Genomic DNA, 6,283 nt, shown 5'->3' with positions numbered 1-6,283 from the left:
CTGAACTTGTCGGCATAAGTGAGGGACATGAGTACCAACATAAGGCTGCAAAAAAATCTAAAATCGAATATACGTAACTGGAGGAAATTCAAAATTCGCGATACTTTTTGAACAGACCTCGTATATCGTATATTGTTCTTTTGAAATAAGCATGAGTTTGTAGCAAGAAACAGCAAGAATTAATTCCAAGTACCTAATATATTGCATAATAAATTATTATGTCTAATTATGTTATGTATGTTTATTATGTATATTTTGAACAATTATTTGATGTCACTATGTTTTAAGCTATTTTTATCATTTCCATACCATTTTAATTATTTTTATATGTAACATAATCGTGTGGTAAAGCATGAAAATTCACTAAATTTGTCACGTCACGACCCAATAAAGTGCATTGCTGTTCTGGGAATTTAGTGAATTTCATTAACTGTTCTTCGCACTATATTCATAAGAATTTATCATTCTCACATTTAACAAAACATTAGTTGATCATAAAATCCACATACGAAATATCGGGAGACATTTAATTTCATAATACGCAATTATATAAGTAGATTAAAAAAGTGATATGCTGCTGATAAAATATTAATGATAATATTTGTATGTTTTGAAAGTATACGAAACAGATGCACCTCTCGATAGTAACAATACAAAAGAATTACAACATTCTTAACAATTCAAAAGAATTTAAAGATTCTGTCTGCAAATAATAATTATAAATAAATAGTTATAAATAACTATTATAAATATCTGCAGATAACCTTTATAAATATCTTTGCAAATAACTGTTAAAAATATAATTTTAATTATTCCTCGGTGCTGTCATTATTGACACACACACACACACACACACACACACACACACACATTAAGTACGTACGTAGTAGCTACTAGTGCCCAGTTCCACATATATATATTTTGAAGCTGCTTTCCGGGAATAAAATTGTCACACCTCGCGCGCGCGCATACACACACACGCGTGCTCGCACACGCTCACGCTAATACACACGCGCACACACACGCACGCATACACACACACAAACGCGCACGCGCGCATACACGCACGTACATACGTACGTAATGTGAGTGAGCGAGCGAGTGAGTGAGTGAGGGTGTGTGTGTGTGTGTGTGTGTGTGTGTGTGTGTGTGTGTGTGTGTGTGTGCTCCTCTTGTGCATCTATACACTGACTTAAACGACGCCCATTAACATTTCCACTCTGAAAGCAGGCCTGAAACACATTTTCCGGAACACAGGTAAGCCGCTGTCTTACATTCTGTTGGATATCAGTTATAGCAGAAAATCTTCGTCCTTTCAGCAACTTGTAATTTTGGAAATAACCACAAATCACATGGAATTATGTCAGGTGAATAGGCAGGATGGTCTAATTGGATAATTGCTTTTTCGGCCAAAAAGTCTCTCACAACGCGCATAACTTTTTCATAGCATCTTCATCCTATGCCACTTGCCACAGTTGTAACATTTCAGTAGCATATTTGCCGAATTTTACACAATATTTGATATTATTACGTTGCTCTAAATTTTGATCACCCAATTTTAAGCCAAAATGTACACGCAAATATTTATTATTTTCTTAATTACTAATTAACAACTAGTTATGTCAGCTTAAAATTTACACACGTGTTAACTTAAACATGTTCAAACACGAATACTAGTGCAATTTCAATACAATTATTAAAAAAGTAAACAAACGCCAATATTCATAAGTAATAAATACGCAAAAAGTAAACGATAATTATGCATCAACCAAATATATACGAGTATATATTGGGAATACAAATTAGTTTGGTCAATTTTCAAAAAATGGCTCTGGCTGTTTTGAATGTTTCATAGTGACAGCTGGTTTCGGTGGTTCCAGAGAGGTTAGACATCTGTCAATAATATTTAGTTTATATCGCTTTGAGTTTCATGCGAAACCCCTTTTTTTACTGTGTTGAATATGTCAAATTTTAACTAAGCAGCATTTGCGGGAGGTTTTAGTTTTCTGCTTTAATTGGAAGAAAAGTGCAGCTGAAGCGCATCGAATGCTTGTAAAAGTTTATGTTGACAATGCTCCAACTGATAAATTATGTAGGGAATGGTTTCGACGTTTCAAGAATGGTGATTTTAGCGTTGAAGACAAACCTCGCTCTGGACAGCCAAAAAGACTTCTTCGAAGACAAAGAATTAGATGCATTACTCGATGAAAATCCGAATGATTCCATTACAGGCCATCGGTATAGGCTACAATTGATTCGTTTGTGCCGTGCATTATAAAAAAACGGCCGGAATACTAGCAAAGACATGACAAAGATATTCTTCTGCATGATAACGCTCGGCCTCATGTTGCAAAAGTCATAAAAAATTATTTGGAAACGCTCAAATGGGATATTTTACCGCACCCGCCGTATTCGCCAGACATTGCTCTTTCTTATTATTGGTTGTTCCGATGGATGCAGCACGATTTGGCAGGTCACCAGTTCACTTCTTTCTCAGAAATTAAAAATTGGCTCCTAACTTAGATCGCCTTAAAAAACGAGACATTTCTTTCAGATGGAATTCGAAAATTGCCTGAGAGATGGTAATAAGCAGTAGCCAGCGATGGACAATACTTTGATTAATCTGTTCATTCATTTTGTTCTGAAATAAATGCATTTTTGACCACAAAAAGCGGACCTAACTAATTTGTACTCCCAATATATATATATATATATATTGTGACGTTGCGGAGGTGCTACGACTTCTCCGTGCGTCACAAAACACAGAATGATAGCCGCGAACGAGAACACCAGAAAGCGTCGCCTATCGATCTTACGGGCCGACTTAGTGAATTCCGACTTAATGTTATAACTTAATTTTTGTATTTGGCGCCCTTCAGGATATACGGAAGGCGAAAAGTCTTAGATAGACCACGCCGAGGACTGCTACAGAGGGAAAGCAGGTCAGGATTCGACCAGCCCACGACGTCTGAGAGGAAATAGCGAATCCGGCGCACGCTAGCGAGCGCGAAGGAGCACTCGGAGTGGACACCCGGGAGCATTGCCGCGCGCATCGTCTACTGCAGAAAAACACATGCGTGTCAGCCGGTGTCCAAAAGGCAAGGAAGCCGAAAAGGACAAGACCAGATACTCCGAGGGACATCACCGAGGAACCAGGAGGCAAAGGATCGTCGAGGAAAGATGCTCGGAGAAAAAAGGACATATGAGTGATGTAAGATAGCGTACGCTACTCGCCCTATTGTGTTTTGTGAGCGCCGCGATTTGCAAACTTTTAATGCGCGCTAATTGATCCGCGCCCCCATACGTGTTGCGTAAGAATGGGGATCGCAATTAACGAAGGATCGATCGACAATCCTTCGGTGCTCTTTTGCGTCTCGACCGTCGCCGCGACCACCACGGCTGTCGATTACAGTACACCGAGCTACCGCTTCCAAGGCTACTGAGCAGATCGTCGCGAGAGGCAACTTAAGGAGAAGACAGAGTTGCTTGGTGAGGTTGACCTTTTCTAATCAAAAGCCACGAACTCGTGTCAGAGCCGAATCACGTTGTGCAAAGTCGATCGTCTCGGCACTTCAGTGTCTGGTAAATTCCATTGCGTTGGATGTGTCGAGCGATCCAAATCCGCCGAGCGACAGGATTTTATGGCTGTGACATCGCAAGCTGGAAAAATTGCAAACTTGCGTAAGGGCCGGCCCTTGACAGATCGAACGGCGAGACGGATTAGTCATTTGTGTAGTCCTTAGTTTAGGGTTATTTTCGCGTTTCTAGCGTTTTCGTCCGCGTTTATGTAGCGTTTATATCGCGTCTTATTAGCGTTTTCTTCACGTTTATGTAGCACATTCTTTCACATTCCTGTAGCGGTTTCTTGCGTGGTTATATAGCGTTTTCTCTCGCGTTTGTGTAGCGTTGTCTCGCGTTTGTATTGCGTTTCCGTCACGTTTCTTTAGCGTTTTTTCGCGTCTATTGCGTCTCTGTAGCGTCATTTTCGCGTTTGTATAGTGTATTTTTCGCGTCTGACGTCCAACTCTCGGTTATTCGAGTCGTTTTCATCTTTCGCGTAGCTCGCGTGGAACCGAACTCGTTTTGCAGTGATTTCTCACGCGAATTTCCTTGAACAAGGAATTCTCCATTTGTTTGTCCCGGACGGCGCCCGATTTCGTTCGCCCGACCCTCGAGATTGTCGGGTCGCTTAAACGTCCAGACTCCCTTCGCCGACGTAATCGCGCTCGTGAAAGCGGACGCGACGGTGAGGCCGTCCCGTTCCGTGGGTGGAAAAAATTAGCGTCCACCGGAGAATACGCCCGTACGCCGTATCCGAGGTTGCAATATATATACATACAAGGTGAGGCAAAAATATAGAAACCGTGAAATATTAAGAGAACGGCATACTTTAGCAAAAAATGGTGGTGACAAAAGTTTTAGGATTTTGAGGGCGAAACTCAACGGTGATCTTGACTTTGACTTTGAAATTGAATTTGACCACTTGAAGATCAACTTTTTTTTCAATTGGAAACCCCTATATTTTATTGCATATTATTATAGCCTTTTTTGAGACTTTTACAAAACACTATGATAAAGTATTTTTGCATTGAGTACACTCATTCCTAAAAAAGGCAGTACACTGAAAATATGGAAAAAAGTCTCCAAATTTTAAACGACGAAAACTTTGTGAATAATGAATATAAAAGTTTTCCAAAAATGAAAATGATGTTTGGAATCTATACTTTAAAAATCGATTCATGTCAATTCTGCGAAATAAATTTACTAACAATGCTGGATGACTAAGCAAGAGTATGAATAATTGAAGAAAAATAATCCAAGTTTACGACGGTGCACGGGGTAAAGAAAAATTTTCAGTTCAATTAGAATAGAGAAATATGAAGGTACAGAATTTCCTGTTTAAAATGCTTCTCATGCATCTCGGTACGACCATTTTTGTCGGAATTATTTGCATTTGAAATAGAAAACTGTTTACTTTTTTTTCAAATGGGGGTATTTCGGCGAAAAATCATTATAACGAGATGAATGAAAAAACATTTTAAAGAGAAAACTTTGTATTTTCACATGTTTTTTATTCCATTGATTTGCAACATTTCACTCACGTTATGTGTTGTTACAATTCGTTTATTTTTATTCGAGTATTTTTCAATTTTGTATGCTCTCGCTTTATCATCCTCCATTTTGGAAAAAAACTGTTGCCCATTGTTGCAATGTGAATTTTCGCAACCTAGAAACCCAAATCTTTAAAATGGCTCCATTCAAAATTCTATTAGCTGTATTAGGTGCCAAGATACTCAATTTTGAATTTTGAATCAGGCCGATTTGCATGTTTCCATACTTTTGCCTCACCCTGTATATATATGTGTGCGTGCGCGCGCGCACGCACATGTGTGTGTGTGTGTGTGTGTGTGTGTGTGATACGCACATACACATTCATTTAAATACAACAAAGAGGATTTGAAATCAGAAAATACTACAAGAGTGACGAATTATGGCGTCTTTATACCCACCTTGAATAGCACTACGGTCGGCGATATTGCAATTTTTAAGCCTTATAATACGAAAAGTAATGCAAAAATATTCAATTATAGTGCTTTAGAAAAGTCTCAAGAAAAATTGTAGTAATATGCAATAAAATCTAGAGGGTCCCATTTGAAAAAAAGTTGACTTTCGAATGACCATTAATTCGAGATCAAAATCAAGCTCACCATTGAGTTTCACCCTAAAAATCTTAATATATTGTCTTCATCATTTTTTGCTAAAATGCGCGGTGCATGAAATATTTCGGGGTTTCCGTACTTTTACCTCACGTTGTAAATATATATATAGGGTGTCCCAGACCACCCGTCTTACCCGATTTTTTCGTAAACGCGACATTTTAAAGAAAAATGTTTCAGACAAAAGTTTTGTGACTTCGAGGGGCACATAAGATGGTGTCATTGCTTTGACCTTGGATAGTCGTTTGAAGATCACGTAAAGGTCACCTTTAATTTCTTAAATGGAAACCCCCCTTTTTTCAATGCATATTCTTGTAGCTTACCTCGAGAGCTTTCCAAAACGCTATAATGAAACGTTTTTTTAATCAGTACTTTTCGAGTTATGAGGATTAAAAGTTACGGTACCGCCGGCATTAGCATTACCCAAGGTGGAGGTTGCACGGTCGGATTTACATCTCTTTGTGTGTTTGTGTGTGTGAATGTGTGTGTGTCAACAGAGATAAGGACCCCACGGTTCGTCACTCCCGTAGTATTTATCGACTCCAAACCCTCTCTGCTGTACGCGC

Source organism: Dinoponera quadriceps, unplaced genomic scaffold, assembly GCF_001313825.1.
Source record: "Dinoponera quadriceps isolate SergipeBrazil2010 unplaced genomic scaffold, ASM131382v1 scaffold270, whole genome shotgun sequence".
Lineage (NCBI taxonomy): Eukaryota > Metazoa > Arthropoda > Insecta > Hymenoptera > Formicidae > Dinoponera > Dinoponera quadriceps.
The sequence above is the reverse complement of the archived record's forward strand: the minus strand, read 5'-3'. Positions refer to the sequence as shown.